The sequence below is a fragment of the Marmota marmota genome, unplaced genomic scaffold (assembly GCF_001458135.2).
Source record: "Marmota marmota marmota unplaced genomic scaffold, marMar, whole genome shotgun sequence".
Lineage (NCBI taxonomy): Eukaryota > Metazoa > Chordata > Mammalia > Rodentia > Sciuridae > Marmota > Marmota marmota.
Genome location: NW_025999900.1, coordinates 25,161,126 through 25,180,478, shown reverse-complemented (window position 1 = coordinate 25,180,478; position 19,353 = coordinate 25,161,126). Strand labels below are relative to the sequence as shown.

Below are 19,353 nucleotides of genomic sequence, written 5' to 3'. Positions count from 1 at the left end.
AGAGAAGCTTGTGTGGGAGAGAGAGGCTTGTGGAAAGCCGGTGGTGGCAGTTGAGGCTCTGAGGATTTTTCCTGAGAGGCTGTTTTGTTTGGCGTGTGTGGTTCTAAAAATAAAGTTAGTTTCTTTTGACAAGTGGCTCCTGATTGTGCCCAGCCAGACTGCGGCAAATCCAGCAGCATATACCACCAAGGTCTTGAAAATAATGATAGCACCTAGTTTTCTAGATTTAATTTTTATCAAAAAAAATTTTTGTGCTAAGTGCCTACTATGTGCAAAGATTATAATGGGCAGTAACCATTCCATCAGCCCCCAAACCTGTGCATAATCAGTTCCAAAGGTTGAAGTAGAGTATTTAATCCAATAGATAAGCACATCAAAGGTGGCTATTAGTATTGTAGAATTTCAGAGTTTATAGAAAACTTCAGAAAAGACCAGAGTCAAAAGAGAGCAAATGAATCATTCAAGGTCATGTGTATTATTCCAAAGTCAGACCTAGAAGACAAAGTAGAACTCTTTCCCTTGTACTTCATCTCTTTAGGTTAGCAGAGTCTTTCCAAGCTAAGAATCTCAAGGAGAGAAATAGATATTATAGCAGCCGGGTGGTAGAGATGGCAGTGGGAATGTCCTAACTGAAGCTTGCTAGAAGAGCAAATTGCCTGTAACTACTGCTCAAGTTACCAGAGAACAATCTGGAGGAAAAACCAACATTAAAAGGGACTTTCTGACTCTAAAATAAGGAACAAGGTAAAGAACAGAGTAACTATTCACTATGATAGCTAGTCTCCCCCAAAGAAGTTATCCACTCCCTTATGTAGTTCCCCTCCCACAAATCAAGTGTAATAGAAATAATGTTACATGACTTCCAAGATCATGAGAAGCTTTGCATCTTTCACCCTCCAATGCTCACTCTTGTAAGGCACCTTCTCAAATCCTGGCTACCATGGTTTGAAAAGCCCATGTTCTCACATGGAGAGGCCATATGCAGGCACTTTGGTGGGACAACCCCAGCTGAGGCCTCAAAAAACCATCAACTGCGAGCCATGTGAGTGAGTCTCCTAGGTGGCCAGCCATTTCAAGCCTTAAGACCACCACAGCCCTCCCTAGCGTCTCCCACCACAACTGCAGGAGAAATCCCAAGTGAGGGCTCTCCAGTTATGCCCAGCCTACTCAAAGAACCATGAGAGACAATAATTGTGTTTTAAACAGCTGACAGGCAGGTAGTTTGTTACACTACAATGGTTAACTGGAGTAATTCCTCCAATAGACTGGGACAGACAGGGACATCCTGAGGGTCACCAGTAAGGCACCATTTGAAACTAAGGACTTCCATGAAATTAAATGTAAACAAATAAATAGCACAGCCTGAAAGGGAGAGGTTTGGAATTTCCAAGGAGTAAATGCTGGCAAACTGTGAGGTTTACATGAGCAAATGACCAAACATATCAGACATCAAGGACACTGAGGGGAAATAGAAACTGTTCAGAGTTAAACTTAATGAATGCCCAAGGGCATTCATTATGCATATCACCCCAGCAATAAATACTCCAGAAGTAAATCAAATGGAGGACGGTGCAGAGGAGCAAAGAAATGCAAAGAGTAATCAAGGGGAAGAAAGAGGCATATGCTCTGCTTGGTACAAAACCATCTGGAACACACCAGAGGAGGGAGAGTCAGCATGGGATACACGGAATATCAAGCTTCGGAGACTGCACGAGATTGCCCAAGTCATTCTGAGGAATAACTGGCAAAATTAAGCAGGATAATGAGAAATACATCAAATGTACATGGAAATAGAGGTCAGGGCAGGAGACAAGAGGTCTTCGAGGGACAAGGAAGGGCTATTATGAACAATAGCAGCAACATGAGCTAATGGAGCAATTATCACACAATAATCAGGCTCCAGTGCTAAATGTTAATAGTCACCGGCCAGGTTGGGTCTTGGAGTAATTCAGCCAGTTACAAGATCTTTGCAGAAATCATCAAGATCTCTCTGGGTCCCAAAGTTCACAAAGGGCACAGCTGAAGACCCGTTTAGAAAGAAGCTTTGGATGTTCTTTCCTTCAAAGATTGCAGAGATTAGGGAAGCAAGTGTTTGAGTCAGACTCACTTGTTCTGGGAGTAGAAATTGATAGAAATCAAACCTGGCTGAGAATGGGGGTTCTAATGACCTCGGGGAGTAAGAATCTCACTGTAGAGCAGCGACACTGCCTTGGAGGCAATTTCAGGTCAACGTGTCCCAGCACTATAACAATGGCATCAGGCCCACTGCATTCTGATTATATCTCTTTATTTAAGTCTGCAAGGCCCCAAACATAATAGTGTAAAACAGGTGGCACCTATTAATCATATATTAAAATAAAATATCCTTAAGAGAGAGTTCCTACTATATACCAGAAATTGAGCAGGATGTTTTACATGTATTAATACAAAAAAACCAAGAGACAATTATTATTACCATCCTGGGTTTTTGTTGTTATTATTTGTTTTTTCTTTGTTTTATTTTGTTTGCCATTCTTGGGACCAAACCCAGAGCTTCATTCTTGGGACCAAACCCAGACCAACCACTGAGCTCTCCACCTTGGTTTTATAGGTAAAGAAACTCAGGCTTAGAAAAGTTACCTTACTGGCTTATGATGAAAGAGCCAGTAATAATAACAAAAATAATAGTAAATAGTGTATTGAGCTAGACACTATTCCAAATGCTTTCACATATGTTAATTTCATTCCCATGCCACCACTGAAATAGGCATTATTGCTAACCCATTTGGGAACACTAAGCAAATAGTGGGACTAGGTGGTTTTTACCTTAAACCACCTCATTACATTGTCACATGCTCTGTAAATCATGGAGGATGTCCAGGTCTGGCTGACTTGAAAGGCCCCTAGTTTTTTCTTTGCAACTTACTTCTCTCCAACCTCTTTGATAGGTTCCCAATATATAGATAACCCAAAATTAAACCTCCATAACATGATTAATTCCAAAAAAAATCATCCTCAACACCATCCAGGGCTTTGCAATTCAATGTATAGATTAATGGCGCAGGGAAATGAAGCTTGTCACCCACTTAAGCCTCTACACTGCACCCAGTGTCCTTGTTACTGATCCTTGCTAAAAGGGAACACAAGGTTGACAAGGGCAACTGTTAGAACTTGGAGTTGCTGCTGAGAATTTTACCTCTGAAACTCAAAAGTAGAAGAGCTCATTGAATTTAAGTGTGATGGGAGCTCACTGACAAAGTCTATATCCTAATACAAGATATTCGTTCAAGATTAGAAGGGCAGGTAATATTTTTTATTGCAAAACAAGAAAGTAAAGGGCTGAGGAGAGAGGGACAAGCTGAAAATATAGACACAAATGATCAGCTGCTAAAGAGAACAGAGAGACTTCCTTCCAAACACAAACTTAAACTTAACTGCTCGGTTCTCACTCAGGACAAGTCAGAAAGGACAAGGACAGAGCTGTCATAAGTGATGTACTTCTCCTGCCCTTGGGCTCTTTCCTTGTCTCTCAATGTGCACACTGTGCAGAAGCTAATAGCCTTCACATCTTTATTAAGAATTCCTTTTTCCTTGAGTTAATTTTCAGGCAACAAGGGCCACACAATTTGGGGTTGTTGCTGGGGTTTTTGTTTTTACAACAGAAACAACTTTGCTCCTGAGTTACTGGAAGCAAACACCAAAATACCTAAGTAAATGTCAAAGCCCATGAAGACCAGGGACCCTGTGTTTTATGTAACCTTCTCCATTATGTTGTCACCATGTCAACAACCAGGTCCAGGGGAGACTGGAGAATTCTCAGCTGAGAACCTAAACAGGCATCATTTAGTTCCTCTCTGTGTGCATTTCCTCCACAGACCTGGAACACATTTCCCATGAAGTTCTCACTTGCTACCTACCACAGAGTTTGCTTTCAATACATACACAGAAGGCTCAGCACAGAAACAAACACAATTTTGGTGCTCTTCAAACATCATTTAAGAGTCAGAACAAGTTTTTGTAGAATCCAGAGAGAAAAGTATCTCTGAAAACCAACCAGAAGGGACTAAGACCTGAAGAGTTAACACAACTAATGTAGGCTTCATAGTCACAGAGGGCACAGCAAAGAGGTTCTTTTGTTCCTTATGGAGGAACACAGGGAATAACACTGATTTACATACCATATATACACACCCCACACATGCACATACATTCACATCACTCTCAAACTGTTCCCTCCCTCCCACCTGTATGATATGAGAGCCTCTAAGCTGAAGGCTGAGTTACCCAAAGCTAACCACAAGTGAGTACTTTAGCAGGTGTCCTATGCCCACTCACCAGTGATATTAGAATAACTGGCTATTGAGCACCCATGTGGCATATGGCATAAGGCCTAGTTTGTCTAAACCTTTGTATAAGTCATCCATTGCAGTACAACATTACCCCCAAACTTATCCACATGAAAAACTAGCATTATTTCACAAAATTTGGAGAGACAGAAATTCAGGGACATCTGAGCATTTCTGGCTCAGGGTCTCTCATGGGGCTGCAGTCATTGAAGGTTTGAGTAGAGCTGAAAATTTCAGTCTTTTTTTTTTTCCTATCCAGAATTGCCATCTTCTTGGGATAATTGACAGTGAGAATAACCACTCCCTTCAAGGGAAATCCCACTTGCACTCATCCACATATCATGGAGTGAAATATTGTCTTGTGTCTCCAATGAAACCATCATATCAGAAACTAATGGTTCCAGGGTTATTTAGTCTGGAACAGCACTATGTGTAGGCCATCATCAGGACAGCCAGGACGACTGACAGCAAGCCAGGTTCAAGTCTTTTTGAAAGTCTCTTCATAAGTTAAGTCTGATAAGAAGTTCAGACATGTGTATCTTCCCGGTCATTTTGTAATCTCTGGTTGTAATATCTGTGTGCAACTGTTTAAGATTGTGCACACAAGAAGCAATAATCAAAGGCAGGGGTCAACAAACTTTTCTCTGTGAAGGCCAGATGATAACTATTTTATGCTTTGAGGGCAATATAGTCTCTAACAACCACTTACTGTTGTAGTGGGAAGGCAACTATGGACAAATAAATGAGCATGACTGTGTTCCAATAAAACTTTACTTATAAAACAGGCAGTAGACCAGATTTGTACATAGAACAGTTTGCCAACCCCTGATATAAGGCATCAGCAGTTCAAATCTACATAAAATTATCTCATGAAGAAATAAAAGTATCCGGAAATCTTCATTTTGCTAAAAATATACATATAACTTACATTAATAATACTTAATTATCTACTTTCAGGAAAATCCTGAGTTTACAGTTTTTGTCTCCCAAACAATGGGAAGGTGCTCAAGATTTTTTTCTAGAACAAACATCCCAAAGTTAAGTTCAAGTTTTGACTTATCTTAGGAGACAGAAACTACTTTAAATTTTAAGTGACAGCTTCTGAAACACAGAAGAATAAAGTTCAGAAGAAAGCTAGATTTTCAGTTTCTACCATGATACCCTATTCCATCCACAGCTCACCACTAGACAGAAATGTACACCTCAGAGTAAAGTCCAATACCAACCTTCACCAACATCAGATTCTATTACATAGGTTATAAAATGGAGAAGAGGTTTCAGTGCCCAAGAAGGTTAGAGAGAGACACACTTGTCATTTCCAATTTCCAGACATTTAGCCATCCAGAACCACCTTCTTCCACTTCGTATACTACAAACACATCTATTATTTGATTTCCAAACCAAACAGATTCCACCTATCCCCTAGTGTTGGGGACCATACCCAGAGCCTCATGCACACTAGGCAAGTGCTCTACCACTGAGCCATTCCCCCAGCCCCTGAACAGATTTCTAAATGGCTTATTTTACTACATACTTTGACTCAAAAGGCACAGATGCTCCTCACTACCTCCCTGGAGAAAACAGTAACTCATCCTCTGCCACCAACGCTGCTCCAGCAGGAGGATTAAGTCCAGGAAATTTTAATCTCCTCTAAAATAATGCCCATTGATTGTACATAGTAAACACTTACTGTCCTGATCCACTCTCATGTGTACTTACTGAAATTTATTTACTCTCTCCCATCATCAATCACAGATGCCCTGCTTGGAAGGCACCCGGGCAGCCTCAGCAAGCTTGTGGTTCAAAAGCTTGGATAAGCCCTGGCTTTACACTCAGGGCCAAGACTTTAGCAGCTGTGTTCTCCCAGGTGTGGTGCAGGTGCTAAATACCTGGAAACATGTAGACAAGATACCAACTAGCAAACAATGGGAACTGGCTCTGGCTAACCACTGAGGAGATGAGTGAGTGAGCAGTTGTTAATTTTGTATTTAAATCACTGAACTATGTAAAAGAAAAATATTATTAAATTTATTAATTTTCTGTATTGTTATAAGAATAAGGAAAATAACAGCTTGCTGCCTCAATCCATTCCCTCATATATACCCTTTGATAAGTGCTGTGACTGCCACTATTTTACCATAAGGCAGATGTAACTGAGATGAGAGAAGTCATAAACATCAACAACAAAAGGGCCTGAGGCATTTAACACTAAAATATCTGTGTGTGAATCTATGTTTCTTTAGATTTCAAGAACATTGATTTCAAACTCTTTCCTGTCTGTCCTGACCTGCAGCCTTTCTTTTTGATGACTCTATTTTCATTTTCATTAAAGGCATCCAAAAACAGTGTCTTCATGATTCCCTGTACAGGGTCAGGTTGAATAAGATTTCTCACACTGGATCTTCCTATTTTGTGATCCCGGTAAGATAGAATGGAGGAATTCACAAGTTGAATAGTGTGGCAACTCAAGACAGGAACACATCTCCTGCTCCTCTTTTTTCTGAACACATTTTATTTAAGTACAGTCAACAATAAGCAAAGACTTGACCCTAGCAGACTCTATGACCCTAGAGTTCCCAACTTTTAGTGTACATCAAAATCACCTGGAGGGCTTATTAAAACTCAGATTGATAGTTCCTACTCCCAAAGTCTCCAATTCAGTTGATCTCAAGCAGGGTCTGATGTGCTGCATTTCTAACCAGTTCCATAGTGATGTTGACTCTGCTGGTCTAAGGACCACACTGAGAACTACCTGCCCTAGCTGTAGGGCATTTTGTGGAATGATAAGATCACCTGGGAACTCCATAGAAGCAAATAATCCTGTGAAAACAACCAGGCACATCTGCCTCCACCTTAGGCAAAAGCAGGACTCACCTGCAACTAGATTCAGGATTCGAAACCGGGGAAAAGTTGAGTCAGTAGATGATGAAGTTTCAACAAAGACCGTGAGAGGCAACGAGGCTTGTAATCACAGCCTGAGGCTGAAAGTAGATGACCTGTGTTTCAATTCCTGCCCCATCCGTGTACTGTGATCATGTACAAGTCCTTTCATAGCTTCAAAGTACAGTTTCTTATCTGGTGTTGGTTATCTTAACTATTACCCTAGAGAGTTATTATAAGCTGTGAATGAGGTAATCTCTATAAACCTGTAAAGCACAATGTTTGGAGGATTTCAAATAGGTTGATTATAAATGTTCAATAAATTCCTAACCTGGGAATAAGGTCAGGACCTGGGCTTTATTGAAAGTCAGAGAGACAGGATCAAAGCTTGGCCTGAAGCTAGGTGATCAGTCTAAAGGGGGAAAATGAAGATGAGATACAAATCACACATTGGGCAGGGGTGAAATAAAGGTTTGTGGCAAACTTTCTGCCCAACCCAGAACAGGTATCATGAAGTGCTATGGACATGTATTGTGTGGTGAACATTTAGGAGGCTGGGCATTAGAACAGCAAGAGGGACTGAAGTTCAGGTGAGGTTCTCAGTGACTGGGGGTATAAGACAAGGATTTATTTATGCTGCTAACATCAGAGGGTGTATTAGTCAGCTTTCCATCACTGTGATAAAATATCTGAGGTAAACAACTTAAAAGGAGAAAAGGTTTATTTTGGCTCATGGTTTCCGAGGTTTTAGTCCATGTGATTGGCCCAGTTGCTTTTGGGCCTATGATAACACAGAACACCATGGCAATGGGTATATGGTAAAGGAGGCTGCTCACCTCATAGCAGCCAGGAAGCAAAGCAAGAGCTTACTTTTATAACAAAGTCACTCCCTCTAAACATATTTAACTATGAATACATAAATGGATTAATCCATTCATGAGGTCAGGGCCCTCATGATCTAATGAACTCAAAGGTCCACCTCTGAGCGCTGCTGCATTGGAAACAAGCTTTCAACACCTGAGCTCTTGGAGGACATTTAATCAAAATCATAGGAGAGGGTGATGATGCCAACTGTTCAGCTGTTATGGTTTAGATATTAGGTATCCCCCAAAAGCTCCTGTGTGAGACAGTGCAAAAAGGTTTAGAGGAGAAATGATTGGGTTATGAGAGCCTTAACCTAATCAGTGAATTAATCCCCTGATGGGATTAACTGAGAGGTAACTGAAGGCAAGTAGGGTGTGGCTGGAGGGGGGTCATTGCTGATGTGCCTTTGGGGTATATATTTTGTTATTGGGTAAATGGAGCCTCTCTTTGTTTTCTGATCATTCTGTGAGCCACTTCCCTTCATCACACCCTTCTGCCATGATGTTTTAGCTCACCTTGAGAGATGGAGCCTGTAGTCTATGGACTGAGATTTCTGTAACCATAAACCCCCAAATAAACTTTTCCTCCTCTACAATTGTTCTGGTCAGGTCTTTTAGTCAGAGCAGTGATAAAGCTGTCTAAAACACCAGCTTTGGGAGCTGCTGCCGCAGTCCGGCTGCAGCAGAATAATCGGGGGGTGACGAATAACTTGTGTACGTTGATACAGCAGGAGTAGGACAGGAGCAGTATTTATACATTCCACACAGCTTATCTAATTAGCATAAACTAGATACATCAGTCAACCAATCAGGAATCTCTACACTTAATGGCTCGCTTTTGTTACTTCTCAAACCACTCCCTCTGGCATTTTGCCAGGCACCATCCAGACTTGTTTACAAACTTTAACATTCCCCTGACAAAATGCCAGGTGTTATTTTGACTTATTTACAGACTCTAACAAGCTGCTGATATAGGATCAGGCCCCAATGTTAGAAAAAAAACTAAGCATACAGGTAAAATTTAAGAAATCCAGTTGTAAAGGTCAAAGAAATGAAGCATAGAGGGTCAAGAGATCAGGATGCCTACAGGCCCCCACCTTCTTCTACCTGTAAACAACACTCTACCTAGTGAGAAATGTGTAATAGACCAGGAAACCTGAATTCACCTACCCTAAAGATCAGAGTTGAAGTCTGCTTTCTGGTACCCCTTGTATTAGTATGTTTTCTATTACTGTAACAAACTACCTGAAGTTGTATAATCTGTAAAGAAAGGGGTGTTTATTTATCTCACAGTTTTAGAGCCTGAAAGTCCAAATAACATTGTGACTGCTCTGGTGCAGGTCCCCTGACCGCATCACATCATATCAGATGACATCATAGTGGAAGCAAGTACAAGAGGGACAGAGATCACATGGTGAGAGGAAGTTGGAAAATGAGACCAGGGACAAACTAGGGTCCCACAAGAACTACTGGTTAATCCCCTCCAAGGGCATGCCTCATGACCCAAGGACCTCCTACTTGACTCCACCTTTTAAAGATCCCTTAACCTACCTCTTAACCTCACCACACTGAGAATGAAGCTTCCCATCCATGAACCCTTGGGCAACACACTTATGCCATATCCAAACCATAGTGCCCCTCTTCCTGCTCAGACTACTCAGCCCGTAGCTTCCACTGCCCAGATCTCTAGGGCTCACCTTAGCTGATTGCCCTGCAATTGACTCTACACAAGTCTAGGCTGAAAATCTGTTCCTTTTTAGCTGGAATCACAGTCCCCTGACTCTTGTTCTGTCCTGTCCCTTGCTTCCCACAATAAGATAAAACAATACTGCATCTTACGCCCTAAACTTCTTGATGTGACAGGCACCCATTGATAATTAATCCAATTTTACAAACCTTTTCTCTAATAAGCAATGCCGTAATGACACTCATAAAAAATGATTTTTCTACTTTTATAGTTTTCATGTTGCCCAAATAAGAATAGTTTCACTTGTTTGCCAATTCTGATTGCTTAGCAATGACTGCCTGGGGTGCATGCATATTTTTAATTATTTAATTAATTTTCTTTTTATGGTTTCCTTTATTATTTTTTAATCAGATAGACATGCATGTTTAAAGTTAATAGTCAAATCATTCTACAAGGTTTATTACAAAAAGATAGTAGTTCCTTATCTCCCTCAGCCCCATTTCCCCCTTTCATGAGGTAATTACTTTCATGCCTTTTCACTAATACATGAAATTGGTCTCTAGGTCTCGAAATGACATTTTTGTGTTGTTCTATTAGTTGGTTGTATTTTGGTTTTGGTTTGGTTCCCCTCCTCTTTCTTCTCTCTTCCAATTTTAGGCACTATTTATTGACTTATTCCTATAAAACTTAATATTTTATTTCTTTTCATTTATGTACCCCACTGTACCAATGTGCCTTTCCTTATCTTTTCATCTTTTCAACATAATTATAATTTTATAATTTTAGATAGACCAATATTTGAAATTTATAATACTATTACTATGTAAATGCTATTCACAGATGAGCCAAATAATAATCATAACAATTTTTCCTTTCCTTAACAACTGTTTTTCTGTGATAATTGCCTTGCATTCACTTTTTAGATTTTCTATGTATTTATCACTTACTTAATACCAATCTTTAGAAAGTTGTCTAAATCTCTCAAGATACTTAATACATAGGGATATCCCAGTAATTTCATCTTCCTAAGAATATATCTTGGAGCTTTATGATCTGCTCCCATGTCTCACTATCTGGTACATTCTGTCTTCTTGGTGTATCCCATCACTAGTTCTTCTGAGAATTCCTTTTACTCTCTATTTCCTGTGTCTTGTAGCTTTATCTTTCTTGGTTTAAACCCTTATGTTTATGGAGCACAGAGAAAAGGAAGTCTGGGGTGGAAAGCCCCAATCTAGAACCGGTTGCTTCCTAAGAAGAGGTATGGGGAAGGAAATGGTTTTGAGCATGTGTGTGTCTAATGATGCTTTTATTCTCCCCTCACATCCAAAGGATACTTTGGGTATCAAATTCAAGGTTGATAATCACTTTCCCCTTAGAACTTGAGAGAACCTATTGTTCAATTGGTTCTAGGTCCTAGTTTTGCTTGTGAGAAGGCCAGAGCCATTCTGATCCTGTTGCTTTCTGTGGTCTACTTTTCTCTTTCTAAAAGCTTATCTGAGGTTCTTTGTCCTCAATATTCCAGATTCTCATAATGAGATGCCCTTGTTGTGGGTCTATTTTTGTTCATTCTGAGGGTACTCAGTAAACTCTTTCAGGATGGAAATTTATGTCTTTCCTTGGAATATTTTCTTGACTCATTAGGCTGATGATTTTCTTCTTTCTGTTTTCTCTATTCTCTTTTTCAGGAAATTTTATCAGTCAGATAAAATTAACATCTAATCCACTATTTTCCATCACCTTTTTTTCTTTTCTTTTCTTTTCTTTTTTATACAGGGATTGAACTCAGGGGCATTCAACCACTGAGACACAGACCCAACCTGATTTTGTATTTTATTTACAGAGTCTCACTGAGTTGCTTAGCACCTTGCTTTTGCTGAGGCTGGCTTTAAACTGGTGATCCTCCTGCCTCAGCCTCCAGAGCCACTGAGATTACAGGCATGCACCACCATACCCAGCCACATTTCACTTTTGCTTTATTTCAGGGAGATTTATTCAATCTGATCTTCAATATTTCTATTGAGTTTCACTTAATCTATTACATTTTTAAACTCTAAGAATCTATTTTTGTCCTTTTTAAATAGCATTCAGTTCTTGTTTCATGGTTGCAATATCTTCCCTTATTTCCTTGAGAATATTTAATAATAGGCTTTAATTTTTAAGATGTTTAGTTTCTGCTTCCTCTAAGTTGCTTTGTTTCTGATTCTCCTTTTCTCTCTCTCTCTCTCCCTCCCTCCCTCTCTCTCCCTCCTTCCCTCCCTCCCTCTCTCTCTCCCATTAAAGGCTTTCCTCAAATGTCTTGTAATCTTCAGTTATCTACTCATATTTGAGTGAGGACTAAAAAGCTGGTTTTAATATAGAATCACTCTCAAACATGATAGCATGTGCATCCCAAAAAATGATAAGAATTTGTTTCTATGTCTCATTGTTTTCAGTCATACTTACCAAAAAGGGAACTGAGGGAATAAATATCTAGAACTTACACTTCTCTTGCCCTTCTGTGTGTGGGAGATGTCTCTTATTGTCAAAGCTAGTGAAATACAGAGGACAAGGAAGCCAGTGATAGAGAAGGGTGGAGGGTCTACCTGAAATGGAATACACCTAGCATGAAAACTACCTTCTGTCTATATTTGCAGGGAAAAGCTAGCTGTCTTTTCCTGGTCTTCGAGTAATTGCTTTTAGTCCATTTACTAAACAAAAGAGAGAGGGAGCACAATTAAAATTTAAGCTTCCAGGGCCTGGGGGTGTAGCTCAGTAGAAGAGTACTTGCCTAGCAAATGCAAGGTCCTGGGAAGGGAGGAAGAAAGGAAGGAAGGAAGGGAGGGAGGGAGGGAGGGAGGGAGGAAGGAAATTAGTTCAAATTTGTCTCAGTAAATTTAGTGTGCTTTACATATATGTAGATTTAATTTTTAAAAAAACATCAATTTTTTGGTCATAATTTCTTCAAAATTTAGTTTGAAGTTCTGGGTTGTTCACTTATAAGAACGCATGAATATAAATATATGAAAAACCCATTTTGTTTTCCAGAATTTTCCAAGCATGGATCTTATCTGTTTCTTGTTTTCCAGCTCTGCCAGTCAACCTCATACAGAGGTTCTGTATGGAGAGAAACATGAATAATCAGCAAAGGAAAACCCTCACACATCATTGTCGTCGTCATCATCGTCATCATCATCAATCTTGGAATGAAGACGCCACATAAATTCGAGGTTTTCTCTTGGAAGACAAATTCAGCAAGGTAAATTTCAAAGTCAAGAATCTATTTTCTATTAATTCCCCAATGTTCCTAATGAAAACATGTCTAATCTCCAGTTATGACAGAAACTTGGCACAAGGTCAGAAGCGCCAGAACCATTCCAGTGGTTCTAAAATGTCTCCATCTTCACAGTGGGCCTGGCAGAGCCCTCTAGGGGCCATCACTGAGGTGCCAGTGAGCCTTGATTGCAAATCACCACTGCCTTCTGTTTTGGATGAGCACATAAGATTAGTGATGGGGCCTTTCCCCTTGAGGTCTCGGTTAGAAGCCCTGCATCACTGCATCAGAGTTAAAGTGGCTCCTTATGGAGATGGTGAGAAATGAGTAGGCGCGCTCGCCACCATTTCCTAATTGAAAGCTGCCTGATAAAAACCACCTCAATACATCTGGCATGAACAAATCAGGGCAGACTCCTGTGGTGGGGAGACAGGAGGCTGAAGAGAAACCAAAATGCATAGACGCTGGGAGAGAGTTTGGTCCAATTATGACAAAACAGAAAACAGCCTGAAAATGCTACTTTTAAATTGCCAGCTCTAATCAGAGGATCTCAAAGTATAAGAAAGTCTCCTTCACATTATATTGGTGATCTGGGACCACATGAATATTAATATCTTCCCTTCATGGATGAGAACCTTTTGCATGGAAGTGTGATTCTTACACAAGTTTTTAATACTGAAGTTTTTCACCTGCCCATTATGACCCAGAATTCCCAATACCCAAAGACTTTCAATTAGCACTATTTTCTACTAACAGGTACTCACAGGAATGGGTTGATGGCAACAACAGATGATAATTCCAGGCAGAATCACTCTGCATGCCTTTACATTGCTTGATTCTAAGTCATCACTTATATCACCACTATCAGAGTCCCAAAGACACTGGGAATGTGAACAAAACTGAGAAGCAAATGAAGAACAGAGTGTGGCCAATATCAGTCTGTCTGTCTAATAATGGCAAGACACTGGGACACCAAGAAGATCAAGCTAAATAAAACATGGCATCACATATAGTTACAGGCCAACAAAACCCAATGAGCTTAAGTATATATAAAAAAAAAATCTATGCCTTTCCTGAAAGTTCATCCCCTGGAAAATAGAGGAAGGATATGATTAAGGGGATCTTATGGGCTCCACAGGGAACTATAGTAGTATATGACATTTATTTACCCTGGCTTTTGTTAGGGGAAATGAAAATGTTTGCAAATCTTTTGCAAATCCAATAAATGCATTGTATATGTCCAGTGGCATATTCTGTCTTAATTGAGGAGAACAGAGGAAAGGGCCAATTGAAGAGAAGAGTGCCAATCAGGTCATAGTGAAGTTTTACCTGGTATTGTCCCTTATTTCCTGCATTTGGGATTTAAATATTCCCAGAACTGTTAGAAAGTATCTATTAACAGTTTCGTTAAACTATATGCAAAAAAGCAGATTGAGAAACTGTCTATATTATGATTGCATTTTATGCAACATTATAAATGCTAATACAGACATTGATACCCAGAGAGATAACTGGAAGAATATTATAAAAGTAGGCACAATAGTTCTCTCTGGTTGTAGGTGTTGAAAGAATTTCATAATTTTCAGCATTGTTTCATTACTAAAGATGTATTATCTTCATAAACAGAAAATTTGAAATTATTTTTAGACTAATCAAAAACTAATAATATTCAGAAATTGTTACAAAAAGAGAGAAAATAAACATTTTTTTAAATGCGTCCCTTATACTTGGGACCAACCTTGTGAATTATATTTTTTTTTCTTTTTCTTATTTCACAAAGAAGAAACAAAAGCTCAGAGAGTTCAATTAACTTCAACAAGACTTTCATCACTATTGTCAACCTTTCAGGAAAACAAAAATCCTGTAGTCAGACTACTCTTTCCCTCAGCTTGAGAAAGAATCCCAAGGAAAAGGAAGTCTAAGGTGAAAAGTCCCAGCCTAGGAAATGTCTCCCAAAATCCCCTCAACCCACCCTCAGACTAATGGCAGAGCCAGACACTGTGGGTCAATCATGGAGAATGTTGCCCACCTACCAGAGGTATGACCAGAACTAATGAGAACAAGATGCTTTGTGATCTTTGAACAGCAGGATTAGCTGTGAGGAGTCATGAGTCATGTGTCCCTCATGACACATGTTCTGAGGAACAGACACAGTGAATACATATAGCAATAATTTGAGTTTGAGCTGAGGGTCATCCCACACAAAAGCACAGTGCTGGAAATCAGGATAACCACTAGAAATAACTGTGCTTCTCTGGGCCTCTATTTCCTCAACTATAAAGCAAAAGAGTTTGCCTAGAAAAATCTCTGAAGTCCTTTCCAGTTTTAGGAATCCATAATCCATGATCTAATTCCAACCATTGCTTCTCTTGGATTCATTAACTGATTGCCCCAGCAAGTTTGACTGGTCCACCAGACATTGCTTCAGGGCCTAAAATTACGTGTGCTAATGCAGAGATATAAAATCACTTTTGTAATCTGCGTAGGATTTTGCTACCTACTTAGCTTTGTTTCATAACCCACAATTATCTTTGAAAAACAGACAAGTCTATTTACTCTCTCATCTAGGTTCCAGATGGGGCTGACCCCTCCCTCCCCCTTTCATAATAGAAAATCCCAAAATCTCAGGTGGGAGTCAGGATAACTCAGGAGATTTGGCAGTATGAGCTTGGAATCTTTCCCACTGGGTCCCAAATGCTTTATTTCCTAAGAGCTGCTTTTGTAAGGCAGGCAAGAAAGGCTGAGTTAATAGTTAGAATTTATAAAGGGTTTTTGCAAATTAAACAGAATTCTGTATCTGAAAGGCTACCAATGGAGTGGTTCTGTTCTCCTATATTATTTGCTTACCAGTGAAAATTCAAAATGCCAATAAAAGCTCCTTGGTGCAGCAGGTAGGCACTTTCTTATCAAAATGGGCCAGAAGAGTGAATGGAACCACACAGGAAATCGTATATCCACCCCTTAATAATATTAACTGTGAAAATTTCAGAGACAATAATAGTGTGAACAATTATAAACATGGACTGCAGATGGCTAAATCACAATAGTTAAACTCAATTGCTATTTGGAAAGAATAAGCCAGAAATGAATTTAAATATGAGGTTCAGAGGTCAGCTTCTAAAATTTTATTCTATGCAATCCATGTCCTGCTTTCCAGGGTAGGTGGCAAAAAAACAGCAAATCTTTTGGATAGGAGGTGCCCACTCTGATTTGGAAATTCTGCATAAAAAACATCAAGCCACCATCCAGCCTCTTTGAGCATCTCCTTTTGTTCACCACAGAAGCACCAAGAACTAGAGATGCACTAATTCCTCTGCAGGGCACCTCAGGGCCCAGAGAAATCCCCCGTCTGTGATCTCTGAAGAGTCATTTGCAGTGTTCATTCCAGGAAATCAATTTCATAGACTTTAAGATTTCCTATTTAAAACACAGCTTTTGAAACTCTATTCAGATATATTTGTGTACTTCTATTGAATCATTTGTCTAACAACCATGCATTGTTTGAAAATTCATATTTTAATTTGATCAAAAATGCATGTGTGGGGCTGGGGATGTGGCTCAAGCGGTAGCGCGCTCGCCTGGCATGCGTGCGGCCCGGGTTCGATCCTCAGCACCACATACAGACAAAGATGTTGTGTCCGCCAAATACTAAAAAATAAATATTAAAAAAAAAAAAATTTTCAAAAAAAAAAAAAAAAAAAAAAACAGCTTGAGAAACATCAACACTAAAGTATCAGGGGAAAATTTGGTCTAATACAAGGGTCCTTACCTCTACATCCTCCCCCTTTTTTAAATTAGAAATTCATCTCCCAGATAATCAAGATGAGGCAAGGAGAGAATGGGGGGGGGGAATATATACTTAACAAAGGATCCCACCTTGAACTTATTAGCTTTGAAATGACCTCAATATGTAGGTCAGGAATAGAAATAATCCTTATGAGGATGGATAATTATATGTAAAGATAATTAGATGGGAAATTATTTGTGTTAATACTTATATACATATGTGTGTGTATGTTTTTGTATGAGTGTGTGTGTGTGTGTGTGTGTAGTAAGAATATATGGTTACCTCTGTACACTTGCTCAAATATTATGTGCAGAGAAGGTACTGGCTAAGAATGTTCTGACCCTGAAGCCTGAGTGGGAGGTTTGGGTGTAGAAGTGCTTTATGTGTGATACTGAATGTATCAAAGTACAAGAAATCTAGGGAATATGGCCCCCAAAAGTAAATAATAGCCAATATTTATCAAATACTTTTTCTACATGACTTTAAAGAGTTAATTCTTTCAATTCACAACAACAAAATCTATGAGGTACTATTATCAACCCATTTTATAGATGAGAAAACTAAGGCTTAGAGAGGTTAAGTCCCTTATCCAAGATGACAGAACAAGCGGGAAGTGAAGTTGGTATTTGAACATGCATGGTCTTACTCCAGAACACATGTGCTTAGTGCCCCCCACATCTCCACGCTCTGAGGAGAAGATTTACCCACGATGGGTAGATGCACTAACTGCTGGGATCTGTCTCCGCAGGCTGGGGCACATTCTAGCTATACCCAAGGGGTAGAGAAAAATCTTCATCAAAAAGGCAACCCCAGAAAGACCAGGCATTGACAATGTCCTTCATCCATCCAGATGGATAGAATGTGCTTCCTGTCCTGTGTTTCTTACCCGACTCCACACTGTCAGTTTCATGGTTGGCCTCCCCTCTGCTCTCTCCACCCTTTAGTTCAGCTGGATTTAAGGTAGAAAGAAAAGTAGGGAGATGGGGTAAGAAATAGAATTAGCAATAAGCCTTTCAAAGAGCCATAAACTACATTTCTTTTTATCTTTGAATCATCCTTGATTAGCCTGAGGTTAAAAAATAAGTCGAAGAGTTGTCATTGGGATTTTAAAATTCTTTCAACACACACACACACACACACACACATTCTTTCAAAAATATATATCTATAAAATAATATGGTTTGACAAAGAACACAGTACCTGAAACTTTTATGATTTTCTTCATGTTTTCCCCTTTCCATATGATAAAAAAAAAAACAGGAAGCATATTCCCACACTTAGTGATATATTCAGACAAGAGGGTCTTAGAAAAAATTCTAGAACTTCCTATGTTACAGCTTTATAAAGCATAGTTTTTTAAATTCATGTTCATAGAGCCATTGTCCTCAAACTATGCCCAGAGTAAGAGCAAGTGCTAGGCTTTCACCTGATTCCTTCCGACCCTTCACTTTTCTAAACAAAAACAGCAACAAAAAATAGTTAGGAATCAAAATGATATGAAATTGTATCACTGAGGGCGTGGAGGGCATCCATGTCTTCCCTGAGGAATGAAGGATTTATTACCTCTTATTCTCACTATGGGCATTGCATTAGCCAAAGTCACTTTGCCCAAGCTGATGCACCCTTTCCAGAACAGGCCCCATGCAATGACTACTAGTTGTTGAGTAGAAAATCCCAACTCTCTCACCCCAATCCGAGACAAGTCTACAGGGTTATCCCAGCTTGGAAACTTCTGTAACACATCTGTTCTATTGAGGTTCCCCAGAGTCAGTTTCTTCCTCTGACTGATCCTCCTTTCTTCCCTTCTTTCTCTTTCTTTCTACAAGGGTTGACCCTAAGAGCATTTTTTGATTCTAGTCTCACATATTTCAGACTCTGTCTCAGAGTTGGTTTCCCAGAAACTTAGCCCACTACACTATTATGCCAAAAATTGTAACTACCCTACATTTCCCAGTGGAAAATGTTTGAAATCAGTAAGTGACCCACATTTACCATGGTCATATCAGCTGGGAGACAAATAGAGATGACATCAGTGGCTCTCTACAAATGTTAAAATACCTGCAATCCAGTACTGTCCTTTAACCTGGGATCTTTGGAATAAGCTACACATATGTAGCAATTATTACCTTCCTCTTGACTCCTTAAGGTTCGATGTGGTTTCTCTTGTGAACATCATGGTGCACAGGAGGTAGTTCTGAAGATCACACTCCCAAGTAAGGATGTAGTAGTTCCAGTTGCTGTACATTTCCAACCATCTGGCAAAATTAGGAGAAACAACTTTCAGTTAAGGAATTGCCTTGCATCCTCTAATTTTTTCACATTCCCCCCAAATTTCCCATTAACTATAGAGGTTATGTCTATATAGGAGAGGAGGCTGATTCTACTTTTTTCCCTCTTCCTCTTCCTCCTCCTCCTCTTCCTCTTCTCCTTTTGTTTCAATTGTTATTACAGCTTCTCATCCTCTAACCCAGAAAATAAATTTACCAGAGACTAGACAAAAAGATATATTAAATAATACAGTCTTAATACAGCAAGTGGGGAGAGTTCTTGACTTTGTTTTT

General features: G+C 39.5%; 1 long non-coding RNA gene across 1 annotated transcript in view; it reads right to left on the bottom strand.

Moving 5' to 3' along the window:
* Positions 1 to 19,353, bottom strand: part of LOC125615252 — a 94,075-nt gene that overhangs the window by 31,933 nt on the left and 42,789 nt on the right. Inside the window, exon 2 of the long non-coding RNA XR_007345819.1 lies at positions 18,919 to 19,047. This is a non-coding gene — a long non-coding RNA (uncharacterized LOC125615252). The remainder of the gene's footprint in view (positions 1 to 18,918; positions 19,048 to 19,353) is intronic.